The 16,331-nt window shown below is 40.7% G+C and overlaps 1 protein-coding gene and 1 pseudogene across 1 annotated transcript in view; one reads left to right on the top strand and one right to left on the bottom strand.

Moving 5' to 3' along the window:
* HS3ST4 (heparan sulfate-glucosamine 3-sulfotransferase 4) overlaps window positions 1-16,331 on the top strand; it is a gene marked incomplete at its 5' end in the record, with an annotated part of 485,811 nt that overhangs the window by 301,507 nt on the left and 167,973 nt on the right. The gene's annotated exons all lie outside the window — the stretch shown is intronic.
* Window positions 11,126-11,241, bottom strand: LOC115868025 (annotated as a pseudogene).

Raw genomic sequence — 16,331 nt, 5'->3', positions numbered from 1 at the left:
GTCAGCAGTTCAAAACCACTAGCTGCTTGGTGGGAGAAAGATGGAATTTTCTCCTCGGTTTATAGTTATAGTCTGTGAAACCCACCATGCGGGGTTGCTAGGAGAAGGCATCAACGCCAAGGCAGTGGGTTTGGCTTGGGCTTGGTGGTAGCTCAAGAATGTTTTCTCTGAAGGTTCAGAGCCTTAGAAACTCTCCAGGTTTCTTACCCATTGAACCTAGACTCTGGTCTGAATGGGAAAAAGTAAATTGAAACGGACTTAAATTATTTTGTGACTCACAAGCTAGTTTCAAAAACAAATAAAAAGAAAGAGTCTTTCTTTATGTTAAAAAAAAGGTAAATAAACTAAGTACTTAAAAAAATTCACTTCTTTAAACCAAATAGCCATAACTATAACACAAATAATAGAATGTATAAAATGACACCCAGGTTAACAGTCTAGGAGCCATGTTGATGTAGTGGTTACCTGTTGGGCTTTGATTGGAATGGTTGGGAGTTCAAAACCACCTGCTGTGGGAGAAAGACTTAAACAGTTAAAATCTTGGAAACCCACAGGGCTCACTATGAGTCAGCATTGACTTGATGGCCGCCAGTTTGGCTTTTGTTGTCAACAGCCTACCATCTACCATCCCTGAGCAGTCATCCAATTTATGTAAGAATGTCCTAGGTTAAGCACCGGGACATTCTTAAGTAAAAGGACAAAGGAAAGCCTGGAAAACTTTGTGTACAAAGATACTTATTGGAAAAATAGAGAGAGGCTGTCCAACTGTTACATGGTGAAAGATGAATTAAATACATTATAATATATCAAATCTATGAACTACTGTAAAGTTCCGAACATTATGGGGCAGTATGAGAAAACTGCTCATAATATCAGTAAAAAAGTGCAGAGTTAAAAAAATAGAGAGAGAGAGAGACACTGCCCTTACCACCACATTAAAGCCCACGAATCAGAAAAATATGGAAGGAAAGACAACACAATGGAGATAAAAATGGATTTATTTTTCAATTGTGCACGTATCAAATACTGTGTGATGTTTGAGGCCTAACAAAACTATGCACAACTTTATTGTGGTCCTATTTGCCAAATTTTAAATTTTGGATAGAAAACCTTTACTTAAAATGAAAAGGGCAAACTGAGGCTGGCTTCTTGGAGAAGTGAAGTCATTCTGGTAAAGTGCTCACAGTCAGGACAGATGGCAGAATGGAATATCAGATCCCATTACGGGTTCCGTTTTTATCGCTGCCATCAAATTCAGATGTAAAATCAGCTACAGCATAATCATAGTGATAAACAGCATTTGTATATGTTTTACAGTTTTTTAAGAATTCATGAGCAGTTTCATTTGCTCCTTACAACCACCTGGGGAGATGTGAGAATTAGTACGTGGGGTCAGACCTGTGGTCATTTCAGCTCAGTGATTTGTTTATCCTTATCTGCTCGGCATTTTCTTGTATCGGAGTTTAAATGTATTTTTATTTACATGTAGATATTTAACTATGAACCTCTTTGAGATGATTTATAAGAACACATAAGCCCAGTACCAGCAATGATTGTTGAGAAACCTCTCATTCTGAGAGTTGTGGTGATTTCCCTGTGCTGTGTCCATTTTTTTCACTGATACAAAAAGAAACTTCCTCCTTTTCTATATTGTCACAAGTCCCTTGACAACTGAAATCAGCACAGGGCCAAGAATGCCCATAGGAAGACAAAAAACAAACAAACCCCAAAACCAAACTCACTGCTACGGAGTCAGTGCCCCTGTGAGTTTCTGAGACCGTAATTCTTTACGGGAGTAGAAAGTCCTTCCTCCTGCAGAATCACCGGGGAGTTCTAACCGGGGACCTTGCAGTTAGCAGCCCAATGTGTAACCACTACACCACGTGGGTTCCTTTCAGGTGGTCCAGCCATCCTTAAAAGCAGTCACAAGCTCATCTAGGACTTAGGAAAGTTTGTGTCATTCTGGGTAACACACGCTACCCTACCTGTGATTCTTTTCACTAAGCTCGTTTTCTCCGTTTCCTTGTTACTAGTTCATGTGGATTTCAACAACTTGATTTAAAGTTTTTGCATCAACAACTCTCCACGAGTTATTGCCATTGCAATATCAAGGAAAACAGAGCATTAGAGAATGCTAAAATCCCACCGACCCCAAGACCAATTCTAGTCCTCACTTCATACCTCTAAGTGACTACTATTAAGAACACGGGATATTGCCTATTTGACTACTTGCTACATCCTTAACAATGGAAAACACACAATGCACATCCATGTTATTTTGAAGGTGTATATTTAAGAAAAATCTAACATGCCAATATTTCATTTGCCAAATGATTTTTTTCCCTCTTAATAGTATGCTTTGTACCAATTTAAATATGAATGCTGCTTTGGGGTTATCTGGAATATATATCTCTATCTCTACCTCTCTCACCACTATCGAGTTGATGCTGCCTTGCAGCAACCCTGTAGGATAGGGTAGATCTGCGCCTCGGAGTTTCTAAGATGGCAACTCTAACTCTGTATAGATGGACTCCAAGGAATTCGTTCTGGAGCCTGTGTGACCTGCAAGTCCGAAATTCAGAGTGATGGAGAGAGGCTTGAGAAGTCTGCAATTTTGAGGCAAAGAAAAGAATGCAGAGCGGAGACAATACGTTCTGCCACGGTGTCTCTTTCTAGTCTGAAGCCAGAACACACCCCGAGGAATCTCCCTTTTCCAGGGATTGCATCGCGCTGTTGCCTTAGTCTGGATTCTCTAGGGAAGCAAAAACAGTGAATCTTATATATCTGTTCTAGCTGTTCATATACAGAAAGATTTCTCTCAAGGAAATGGCTCAGGCAGTTGTGTAGGCTGGCAAGTTCCACGTCTGTGGGTCAGGTATCAGAGCGGAGTCTTTTGACAAGTGAAACTGTTGGCAGGTCAGATGGCAGGTTGTTTTTGACTTTTTGCTATGACACAAGCTATGACTAAATATCTTACAGGCCTCCTTCTTTTTCACCTAGGTGAATGCAGCTCGGAGTATATTTTGGAAAGCAGAATAGCTCTATCACAGTATATACGTACGGGTCTCACTTTTAAAAAAATAATGGCCAAATGCCTTCCAATGGGACTTTATAGGTGAATGAATCCACATTTGGCAGGTGAGATGGCAGACTGCTGACAACTCTCAGAAACAGCAGGAAATAGGACAGGCTGGTGGCTCAAACCCAAAGAACTAGAGGTCAAATGATGAGCCATATGTTAGATCCAGACCCAGCAAACAAGCAAGCAAGTTGTGTTAGAGCATCTACCTATATGGGAAGCAGACCACACCCCTAAGCAAACTCCTGCTCAGTTGGCTGTCTGCTCAAAGGCGATCTCAACGTGGACGCCATCACATTATATTAAATCTCATCATAGAGCTAATAACTGTCTTAACTAATGAACCAATATGAATCTTGGTCCAACCAAGTTGACACATCACTTTAATTGTCATGATTATGAGAGGTGATTTCTTTATATCGTTTTACGGTGTGCAATAGCAACTAATGTAATATTTGGCTAAACCATAGCCTAGAGAAATTGACACAGGAAATGAACAGCAAATGCATTTCTTATAACCTTTGCACAGTGTTTCAGCAATGACTGCTTCAGATCTGCTTTGTTTATCCTCTGAGAACGTATATTTAGGTTGTTTTCAGCTTTTTGCTGGGTCAAACACTTTGACTATTTTACAGATGCTCTCCTATTCACCTAGCTGAGCGCTTCTCTGAGGGTATTTTGGAAAGCAGAATTGTTATGTCACTGTACGTGCTTATTGTCTTACTTTTTAAAAATAATGTCAGCATGTCAAGGTGACTGGGTTCATTTTTACTCCCCCAAGAGCCTCACCAACTTGTACTATTACTAACTTCATTTTCCTGCTCTGCTGCATATAGTCTCCTTTTGGTGCCACCGTAGTTGATTTGGGGATCTTAACGAGCTTAGATTGTAGTTCTAACCACTCTACCCGCCTGTTGCCTGTGCCACCACGAGTTTCATGGTGTTGTCTCTACGTCCACCCTCAAATTCCTGTGATTTCACCTTTATCCAGATACTTGCTTTAATTTAATAACCATCTTATGGTCCTAGGTATTGAAAAATTAATAAAGTCATTCATTTAATCATCTTTTAAACATTATATGGGTGACAAATACATAAAAAAATGAAGCCATCATTATGTCTTATCCATATACAGTGAACCCTCGCCACTTTGCGCTTCGACTTCCGCGGCTTCACTCTATCGTGGTTTTTGCGTAACAGTGCATGCTCTGTCATTACTGCCACTGATTGGCTCATACTGTACATGCTTGATGCCATAAATAATATAATAAATAATAAATGATCATTGTAACGTCCAAAATGTGTTACTGTATTTTCCCTTTTTCGTTTAATAAATTGGGTAATACGAGTGTAATGGTGACTAAAGGGTGTTTTTTCATGTCCTCTATGCTCTAACTACGAATATATTATTTACAAATAAGGAATCCTACTTCGCGGAATTTCATTTATCACGGTAGGGTCTAGAACCGATTAACCGCGATAAACGAGGGTTCACTGTACTCCTTTAATGCTGGATCCCAGATTCCAATGCATTCCAAAAGAAAATCCAGACATTTTTACTTAATACCAAGAAGGGACTTTAACAGTGCATTCAGCAACCAACCAGTATTTCCACCGCTCAAAAAACTCTCATTTTTTTGTGCATCGATTTTAAAGGTGATATTATAGAAAACCTGTTGAGAGAGTTTGCAACATACAGATGTTTCATCGTCATTCAATGATGGGAGGCTTTGGAATTGTAAAATTACAGTGTGGATGCTGAGAAACATGGAATGAATCCCTGCCATCTAGAGGGACCATATCCACTTCGCTGAGGTCATATTTCCTGCTGGCTGATAACAGATTGATAGTGCCTTCCCAGCACACGGTTGCTTCCTGAGAAATCTGTCTCGTCAAAGCCTCAGAGAAAGCAAGTGAGAGCCGAAAGGTCTGATGTATGGAAGAAAGATTAGTTCTGTTCTTGTGTGCTGTAAGCCACTGAAGTAATCCATTGTCCTCCCTGCTATCCAGTCATTTTACAGCACTCTTTCACGCAGCAGGTTTTATTGAGCATCAGTAATGCAACCAGGCTGTGCTGATGTGGTGATAGAAAGATCATGTGACAAACAGATGCCATTTCTCGGGCTGTGGAGAGTTCAAGGGCAGGGATTAACACTAATCAAGGTTTTTTTCCAATGTATTCATTTATTTTTATTAAAAGAACATTTTATTGGGGGACTCTTACAGTTCGTACAACAGTCCATACTTCAGTTGTATCAAGCATATTTTACATATGTTGCCATCATTATTTTCTAGACATTTACTTTCCATTGAGTCCTTGGTATCAGCTCTTCATTTTTCCCTCCCCCGTCCCATGATCCCGTGATAAATAATAAATTATTGTTATTTTCATATCTTACACTGACTGCTGTCTCCCTTCCCCCACGGTTTCTGTTGTTCGTCTCCCTGGAGAGCGGGTGTGTGTGGTTATGTGTAGGTCATTGCGATCACTTCCCCCTTCTTCCCCTCCTCTCCACCTTCCCCCCCACCCTTCTGATATCTCTGCTCCCATTCCTGTACCTGGATTCCTTGTGAGCTCTTATCTCTTATCTGTACCTGTCTGTGTATATGCTCCAGTCCAGCCTGCAGTGAAAGGCAGGACTGGGGTCATGATAGTGGGGCATGGGGATGCTTCAAGGAGCCAGAGGAATATTGTGTTTCATCAGTGCTTTACTGTGCCCTGGTTGACTCATCTCTTCCTTGTGACCTTTCTGGGAGGTGATGTCTCACTCTCTACAGATGGGTTTTGGGTCTCTGCTCCTTACCCCCCTCGTTCTCAACAATGATTCTATAAACAAATACAAAATTATAAAGGTGGTAAATGAAGTGAAAAAGAAGTGCACGGGGCTAAGAAAGCATATTTCGTAGACCTTGTAGCAATGGACAGAATTGAATTTCCTTATAACCAAACCAAACTCCCTGCTAGTGAGTCCATTCTGATCCATGGCAATTCTATAAAACAGGGTAGAACTGCCCCTGTAGGTTTCTGAGACTGTAACACTTGACAGGAGACCAAAGCCTCTTCTTTCTTCCACAGAGTGCATGGTGGTTTTGAACTGCTAGCCTGGAGTTTGCATCCCAAAGCAGACACACATCTTTCTCCGCTGGTGCAGCCTAGCACTTAATCACTACACCACTGGGGCTTCTATGTGTTTGAATAGATTGACAACAGGTTTGGTTTGGGTGTTTATGAGCACGTAGGGGTAATTGACATGAATAACTCAAGGAAAGGCTGGTAGAAGGGACGAGCAATTCTATTGAGTAGTAGGTAATGGTGGTTAGGAAAGTATTGCTAATAGCAAGAAAACCACGTGCAAGAAATCGTATAGTGAGAGAGGAGTACATATTCAAGAAACAAAGAAGGCTAGTGTAGTTGGAAACTCAGCACATGACAAAATAACCTTTGTCATGAGGCTGGGCAGCTGAGTAGGCAGTCTGGTCTCAGAACTCAAAATGACCCAAATCAACTTGACATCCTCATCTCAGAACATGCTCCATTATTTCCAGCACACCCTAGAAATTCAAACCACTTGCTTTGTTAAGAATGCTGCATAACAGTCAGTCCCCAAATCTCAGCGATTTACAATTGCAAACATTTATTTTTCTCCTCCACAAGCATGCACTAATGTCAAGGTCTTGGGTTGTATGGTAAGAGAAATAGCAATGCAGAAAATAGAAACCATGCCAGGTTTCCCCTCTATGTAGAAGCTATTGAAGCATTCCCATTGCTGTCAAGGTGAAAGTCAAAATCATTTGTGTTGTTTTCAGACCGCTTTCCAAAATGGCCATGGCTATCTATGGCCATACCACCTTGAACATTGCTGATCATGTCTGATCTTAGAACTCAACATGACCAAGGCCAACTTTACATAGAAATTCAAACTACTTGCTCTGTTAGCTTTCAATGCTACAATTTCAAACATTAATGTTTATTATCCGTGAGTGTCTAAGTTGATGGAAACAGTTCTGCCATCGGCTGTGGGTGAGACTTAAGTCTATTCTCTTGGCCTTTGAGTGTGATGCACACACAATTACCTGGAGCACGCTTTTGTCATGATAGTTCATGTGAACCATTAAAACATATTTAAAGTCTCCGCTTAGGTTGATGATGCTAATATTCCATTGGGTAACAACCCAAGACAACAATATTGGAATGATAATATGAGAAGGAAGAAATAATTGTAAGCAAATGATAAATCAACCCCTCTCATGTTTACTTAAAATTATTAATTTATATAGATGCTAAGTGTAATATTTGAGAATATAGGCTTTAAAGCAAGGCTTTGTGACTTTGATTCCTAACTGCACAGATTCCTAGATGTGGGGATCTGGTCAAATGATTAATCTCTTTGTACTTAAGTTTCCTCATTAGTATAAAAGAAAGTTACTAGCAATGCTTACCACATTGGCTTGGCAGGAAGAGTGGCTTCTTTAAGTGCATAGAGCAGTGCTCAGCCAGCAGTGTTGTTAGTTGTTGGCAAATGGGCTACAACATATGAGCAACTTTATATACAATGGACAAACCTGTGTAATCCCCCCATTCCTGGGTCATTTTGTGATATCCATTAAATTCTCTGTCCTTTTCTTCTTCTTTTTAAAAAATATCATGATTCACATGAAAGCTTACAGAGCAAATGTTTTCCATTCAACAACTGGTGCCTATTTTGTTAGTGACATTAATTTCACTCCTCGCAATGTAGAATCACTCTTCCAACTTCCTCCAGGTATTTACTGCATACATCTGTCCTTCTTCCCTACCTCAGGTCTTCTGAGCTTTCTTCATGAGCAAATATTTATTGATTGGCAGCGATTGCTTGTTCTAGAGAATGCATATTTCTCTGGTGTTATTGTTCCCCTTGTTAACAACCAAATGAAAGAAAACTCACTGCCATCCACTGGCTTCCAGACTTCTGGGGACTCTGTAGGACAGTGTAGAACTGCCCATTCTTTACAGCGGCCGCAGGCTTCATCTTTCTCCCATGGAGTAGCTGGTAGATTAGAACTCTTGGCTTTATGGTTACTAACTCAATGCATAAGCCATTATATTACCAGAGCATCACATTCTCCTCTTAGATTTGTCTCATTTTTTGGTGGAAAGCTCTAGGGGACATATTCTCAGGTTTCCATGAGTTTCTATCCGACCATAAACCTGAGCTTTTTCTTTGCAGTTTTGTTCTACATTGTCTTTTCACTCTATCCAGGGTCTTCTATGGGATCTTGGCGAGAGCAGTCAGCATTGCTAGCTGGACACCGTCTATAAAGACTGGGGTTAGTGTGGTCCATTAGTACTTTGGACTAATATTGTTTTCAATCTAATTTTCCCCACTATTCTTTTCTCTAGATGAAGAGAGACCAGTCGTTGTGCCTTGGAAAGCTTTTAAGACCCTGTCATGACTCACTAAAGCTGAATGTAGAACATTATCTTTGGGGACTATCTGATGCCACTTCATCATTCCCCCCCTCCCCCAATATGGTGCTAAAATCTCATGCCTAATGACTCATTTCCTAAAGTTATCTTTATAATGTTGTCCCTTGGGTGCTTTACCATATTCATGGATACATATGTGGACACGTATGTGGAAACATCCTCTGCCAGACCTGTATGTATTCATTGAAAGAGTCTCATTTGCATCCCCACTCTTGTTGACCTCAAGTACCTATCGATGGATTTACTTATGGGTTATAGCTGCTACTGTTTTTCCTGGATTGGGTATCTAACAGTGTTGCACTTTGTTGCCTTTAACTGTTAAGTTCCACCCAATGTCTTCCATTACCTTAATCAATTAGTGCTGACTCCTTTTATTGTATATTGCCTTTCCCTTCAGGCTACTTAGCTCATTTCTACCCTCTAATTAGGGATGTACCCTCCTTAATCTCCAACTGTTAGTAACCAGCAAAGAATGATTTTTCTGTGTGTAAACATTTTCTTGGCTTTTTATAGTATTGGCCTCATATAATATTTGTCATTTTTTATTGGCTAATTTTAATCATCATAATGTCTTCCAGGTTCACCCATGCTATGAAGCATTTCATAGATCCATCTTTATTCTTTACTGTTAATCTTGTAATATTCCATTTTGCTTTCTGTGCAACCACTGATGAGCTCTTAGGTTATTTCCACTTGTTTGCTGCTGTGAGTCATGGTGATAAACCAAACTCATTGCCATAAAGTTGATCCACTTCATCGTGACTTGATACAGTTGTTGAGACTATATCTGAAACTATAAGCCTTTAGGAGAGTAGACAGCCTCATCTTTCTCCCAAGGAGCAACTGGTGGTTTGAACTTCTGACCTTGCAGCACTGTGCGAATGCCTGACTCACAGTGCCGCACTCTTCAAAGGGACTATGCAATTACCAAATCACAAGAAGCAGCTTATTTGCAGCTGAGGCTAATAATAACCTCATGGAGAGGAAATATGAAATCCAGATGGATGATTTTCAAGGATAAAATCAGAAAGCCGCGTGGCCATACATTAGGTGATCGACAACTGATTTCATCCAAATAGACATACACTTGGGCTAGAACCACAAACTCACTAAGTCCCTGAAGTCAGTTTAAATAAAAGGGTTGTAAAGCTACTAACTATATTTCCTTTATGATGTTCTGTGTCAGTGGCTCTCAACCTTCCTAATGCCATGACCCTTTAATACAGTTCCTCATGTGGTGGTGACCCCAACCATGAAATTATTTTTGTTGCTACTTCATCACTGTCATTTTGCTACTGTTATGAATCATCATGTAAATCTCTGATATGCAGGATGTATTTTCATTGTTATGAATTGAACATAATGAAAGCATAGTGATTAATCACAAAACAATATGTAATTATATATTGTGAAGTATTTATGTGTTTTCAGATGGTCTTAGGTGACCCCTGTGAAAGAGTCATTGGACCCTCAAAGGAGTCGCAACCCACAGATTGAGAACTGCTGTTCTATGTCATGGCAGTTAACAACAGCATTACATTCTCTAAACAACACAACAGAAAACAAATCAACACACACATACAATGTTGTTGTTTTAGGTACCATTGTGTTAGTGCCAACCCATAGTGCTTTAAGCCTTGTTGTTGAGATCTTGGATCCATTTACCTTTGCTACCACAATCCTCTTGTCCTTCTGACAATCTTAGTGAGATGGTTAATGTTTATTTTGCCAACCTGGCTGATAAACACATATGGGGTTAATTGAAGGGCAGAGGGATAAATGGCTCCATGAACCTCTGCTTTCAGTTCTCGGGTGCTCTTGCTTTGTTATGGTCAGACCAGGGTGCAGCTGCCTTAGTCAGTTCCCTGCTTCGGCTTGCAAGGCTCACTTCCTGCAAGACATCCCCATGGAGAAACCACATGGACCTACTCTGATGCAACCCTGGGTGCTGGAGCAGCCGTGTGGACACCCCTGTCAGCGCTGAGATGCTTACATGTTCACTGATTCGGCTTGCATCCTGCAGTCAGCATCATAGTGTGTGTTTTGTGAAATGGAGGAGGACTTTGTGGATTGGTGTTGGACATATGGGTTAATGTTGGACTTGTGGGCTTGGGCGGCACTGGGTTGGGATGTTTTGATGTGCACTTACCCTTTATATAAAACTCTCTCTTCTACCTGAGTTTCTGTGGATTTGTTTCTCTAATATACCCAGACTAACACACTTGGTTTCATCACTCCATCGTCCCACCAGCTTTGTGCATCAGGAGAAGCCTCAAGCCTAACATAGGACCCACTGTAGAACTTGCCTGGATTAGAATTTGACCAGTTCTTCTATTGTGTGAACCATATCTTTTGGCTACACTGGCTTTGCTTTTCTAGAAAACCCAGACTAAGGAAACCTACGTCATTCCTCAGCTTTCTTTATTGTTTATACTTCTTCTTCTTTCGATTATCCTGCTTGTTCTTCTGACAGATTAAGAGATTTGACTTCAACCTAGCTAATTCTACCTTCCATTGATTCAACTCTATTCCTTTGCCCTTCCAATATGCTATTTCTAAAATTATCTCCCTCCCCCCTCCGCTATAGTTCCATGCAGGATCCAAAGAGAAGTTCTCCAATATCTTCTCTGGGTTCTCTGGAGCCTTACTTTACCACCAATGATCGCCTTTAAAAATATTTCTGAAGTTTTAGCACTAATCATCTGGGTTTCTGTTTGCTATTTTGGTGTGATTTCCATGTATTTTGTTACTTATTCTTGTAGTGTTTTCCTGAATCCTTCTTGAGTTTTGTCTGTGTTTACCTTGTTGCTGTCTGGGTTTTCCTCAACGTCTCTCAGTATGTTGATGGGACATAGATATAATTCTTTTGAATTCCTCATCAGATAGTTCCACTAGCATTTCTTTCACAGGAAAGTGTCTGTCACTTTGCATTCTGCTCTTTGTTTTTATATTAATTGAAGTTGTCTGTTGTCTCTGGGACATCATGTTATTGGATGAATGTGTTGATTATAGGAGGGGTTGCCCCCCCTCCACACAAAAAACCCTGGAATTTTTTTTTCAAAGGTATCTGTGGTAGGTACACAATCTGGTGCCAATTTGAGAGGATTATGAGTAAAGGGGTGTAGTCTGGCCTGTCAATCAAGATATAATCCATGAGGTCTCTGTGTGGGCATGGCCTTCTCCTGAGAATTCTGGGAACTCCTGTATTTTCCTCCTTGGAGGTGGGAGACACTCTCTCTGCTCACTCCCTGACAGACACTCTACTGACAAGACACATGGCACTATGCCCTGGGAGAAGCCACATGGACTTACCCTGATGCAGCTAGATGTCTTGAGCCAGAGAAGCCACATAGAGACCCCTGCTAATGCTGAGATGTTTACAATGCCACTGGATTCACAAGCCTTCCAAGCCACTAGCCTGTGATCTTCCTGCATTCAGCATCATTGCATGTGTTTTGTGAGTCTGTAGAGGACTTTATAGAGTGTTGTCAGATGTATGGGCTAATATTGGACTTATGGACTTGATCTGGACTGGGCAGGGATGCTTTCTTAATATACAATTACCCTTTACAAAAAACTCTCTCTTATACACATATGTCTCTATGATCTTGTTTCTCGCATCTACCCAGACTAACACACTATGTATTGAATTTTTTTACAAAACAACCTTATCACCTTGAAAGTTCTCTCCATTACTCTTCATACATTTTTCAAACCTGTGATTCCATTCTTGGAATCATTTTTCAAACGTATCTGTTAGGATGGTTGACAGCACCTCCCTCATTTTTTCCCTTCACCTGTTCTATGTCATCAGATTGCTATCTTTTCATGTCTCTCTTAATTTGTGAAAACAAAAAGAATTTGCACAGACTGAGGTCAGGTGAGTAAGGTACGTGGGGCAAGAGAGGCATGCTGGGTTTTTCTTTTGCCAAAAAATAGGTACACTCAGATGGCTGCATGAGCAGGTGCATTGTCGTGGTAGCAACACGAGGACATCGTCTGCCACAATTCAGGCCTCATTGTCACGTACTGTTACATACATTTTTCAGAACCTCTGAGTAGAAAGCTTGATTAACATTCTGATGTGTTGGAATGCGCTAGACTCCAAATGCGCTATACCCCTCTCATTAAAAACAAAACCAATGAGCAATCATCTTGATCTTTGATTCCACTTGATGAGATTTGGGGGGGCTAGGTGACGATGGCATCTTCCACTGGCAACTTACCACCATGAACACACTTGGGAGTGTTGAGCTAAAATATGGCAATTCATGTGGATGCCTTGTGTGAAAGGAGAGACTAGCTCTTTGTATTTTCCTCCCTAGGGCCTAATTCAGCACCTAGAGGGCACACACACAGAATATTAACTGTTTAAATTAATAATTGGATGGATGGATGAATAAGTGAATGTTTGATATTTGCTTTCTGGGTCATAAGACTAGCACCAGGTCTCGTCCCCAGTAATGACCTTGGGAAAAAGTCTGGGTCACTTTGGAGCTTTTCTTTCAAAGCATGGCATTTTTCCACTGGATCATCTTTTTCCTGCTCATTTAGAACCGGAGGCACAAATTTTGCGACCCTTCTCTTTCCCAAATCATCTTTTAAAATTCACTGAACGAAGCTCCAAGATAGTCCAGATAGCTTCCCCATTTCTTCAGTGATCTGTTGTCAGTCTTCAAGCAAAGTGCACAAATTTTGTCAACATTTTTGTCCATTCAGGAAGTTGACAGATGTCTAGAAAAAGGTTTGTCATCAATCGACATTTTACTTTTTCTGAAGCAAGGAAACCACTCTACACATGAGTTTTCCCCAAAATGTTGTCCGTGTAAGCTGTGTTTAACACTACAACAGTTTCTGCAGCATTTTTCCAGAGCAGGAAACAAAATTTCATAGCCATATATGCTTCTCTTGAATTGGCTATCACAAAAAACAAGGTTCTAGAGAATCTTCCCAGGTGATGCCACTGGGTGCATAAAGTGTGGGGGTATGGCTGGGTAGGGTTCCTGATGAAAGGATTAAAATAGGAAAAATGGGTGTTGGGGAGTAAGATAAATAAAAGGCATGGCAAAGTCAGAGAGAGTGCGGTGGAGGATTGCCCTGAGAAGAAAGAATAATAACTTAAGGGAACTAAACATGGCACAGTATGAGTCCACCCATCATCACTTCATACTTCGAAAGCATTTTATTACCAATCTCACAGAGAATACACCACCTCCTACTGCATACCCTATTATTGGACAGCTCTGACTAAGAAATGTTTTCCACAATATCATAAGTCACTTGTGTTTTGCCAGCTTTAAACATCTACTCGCTGAATCAAATTATGTTCTGGCAAAATAGCCTTGACATCTGTGAGGGCAATGGCCTAGGGAGAAAAGAAATGGAAATAATGAAGAGGCACACATTCACTGATGTCTAGGTCAACCACCCTTCTGACTCTAGAACTGGAGTGGCCCCTTTTCAAGGGGTTTTACATATCTCTCCCACAACTCACTACCATGAACACACTTGGAAGGGTTGACCTTAAAAAATGGCAATTCATATGGATGCCTTGTGTGAATGGACAGAGACTAGATCTTTGTATTTTCCCTCTCTAGGACCTAGAGTACACAAAGAAAATATTAACTATTTAAATGAATAATTGGATGGATGGATGGATGGATGGATGGATGGATGAATAAGTGAATGGATGGATAGGTGAGTAAGTAACTAGGTGAATGGATGAGTGTATTCATGAATTAATTAATTGTCGATATTATATTGCTTCTTGGGGGCCATATAGACTCAACTACTTTTGAACTGCCATATTTATTTTAAATAGTTATATTGGGTCATGTCAAACATATCTGAACTCATAGAACCTGGAGGGTAAAGGTCCAGATTGGACACAATGCAGCTACATTCCTGAGCACAAGGGCAAGTTGAAGAGCATGGGATTTGGAGTGCAACAAACGTTCTCAGCATGTAGTATTGCTCATGTGAACTTCAGTTCCCTCATCTGAAAAGGACATGCAATAAACCTCATGGAGTTGTCATGAGGATTAGGTAAGATAACAAAGGTGGTGCTCCTTGTCTAAGGCCCAGCATGAGATAGGCACTCCATGATTCTAGCTTTGATCACTGTTCCCTTATTATTGAAAACACAGTCACTATGCCCCACCCCTACCCCACTAGGCACTCCTTGTCCTGAACAGCAGGTGAATTTCCAGCACATGCTGTTTGTGTAGACAGCAAGGATTATAGCCAGCGGGAGTTCTAATTAATCCCTCCTTCTACAAAGGTTAACTCCAACCTGCTGCTAGGGCACAGGCCTCCCAGCATCATTTAGTGCTGGGCTGAACTGGAAGCTAAGAGGGGGTGTGGATTAGAGACTGCAATCTGCAGTAGAGATGCTTAAAACAGAGCTGAAACCATGAATATTCAAGGGAATCGCTTGAAGTCACTGTCAGTCTTACTAGGGAAGTTGAGCTGGTTGTGTGCCTCCCTTTCCCAAGGCAAGATTCACAGTGCATAGGGGCTGGCATCACGCCACTCCAGGTATCAGTTCACTCTGAGCTAAGTGAGAGCAGCCAGTTACTAAACTTCTCTGTATTGGAGTTTATTTATCTGTGGGATGGAGATACACCTATATTTCAAAGGGTTGTGATGAAAATGCAAGGCAGTAAAACACTAACATACCCACTACAGTAACTTTTCAATGGTACTATGTACACAAATGGCAAATTAAAGAAATACAAACTTCTTAACAAACCTTAGGGAGCCCTTGCTATTTGGGCTCCCCTTTTCCAATCTCATCTGTAGGTTGCCAGCATCGGTACTTCAGCCAAGTAGAGTTAGCTGTATGATGTGTTTTAAACCTTTTTGCTATTTGTCTTAATTAATATTGCTGCTGTAATAGAAATACAAGTGGATGGTCTTAACAAACAACGTATTCTTTCACACCACAGGAGGACTGAAGTTCAGATTCAAGGGGTCAGCTCTATGGGAAGGCTTCGCTTTGTGTCCGCTCATGGTTTCCGAGGAAAGTCATTGTTTCCTTTCAACATCTATGGGCCTGACACGACCAAGTGTCTTGTCGTCAATCTTCCTTTGCATTTAGAATGTTCTCAGCATAGGGACCTCCAGATCCATTGGAGGTATTTTGTTGCTGACTCATCTGTCTTGGTGAGGGCAAGTCCCTCTGGCCTTTTCTCAATTGCTTATCTCTGCCTCTAACTCTTCTTTCTAATTAACATGGATCCCTCTGATCTCTAAGTCCATGATGCCTGCTGTACTTTCTTTTATATCCTAAAAGAACTTGATTCAAGATACAACCTAACCATGTCGATTGTACCCTATCATATTAGCATAACTGCCTGTCATGCTGCCTCATTAATATCATAGAGGTTAGGATTTACTACACTTAGGATATTTACATCATATCACCAAATAGGGGATAATTTTATAAAACTGACACGCATGGCCCAGACAGGTTTACACATGTTTCCTGAGAGGGTAGGTAAGGGACAATTCAATTCATAATAGCATTTAAGAAAAAATGCACTTCTATATCTTTTAGAACATTGGCAATTGTAAGGGAAAACCAAGGTTCTTTTTTTTAATCATTTTATGGGGGGCTGGTACAGCTCTTATCACAATCCATACATCCATCCATTGTTTTGAGCACATTTGTACATTTGTTGACATCATCATTCTCGAAACATTTGCTTTCTACTTGAGCCCTTGGTATCAGCTCCTCATTTTTCCTCCGTCCTCCCTACTACCCCCTCCCTCATGAACCCTTGA

The sequence above is a fragment of the Echinops telfairi genome, unplaced genomic scaffold (genome assembly GCF_000313985.2).
Source record: "Echinops telfairi isolate 266 unplaced genomic scaffold, ASM31398v2 ScPeMD7_5;HRSCAF=22, whole genome shotgun sequence".
NCBI classification, from domain to species: Eukaryota; Metazoa; Chordata; class Mammalia; order Afrosoricida; family Tenrecidae; genus Echinops; species Echinops telfairi.
Note: the sequence above shows the minus strand (reverse complement) of the source record. Positions and strands in the feature narration are given on the sequence as shown.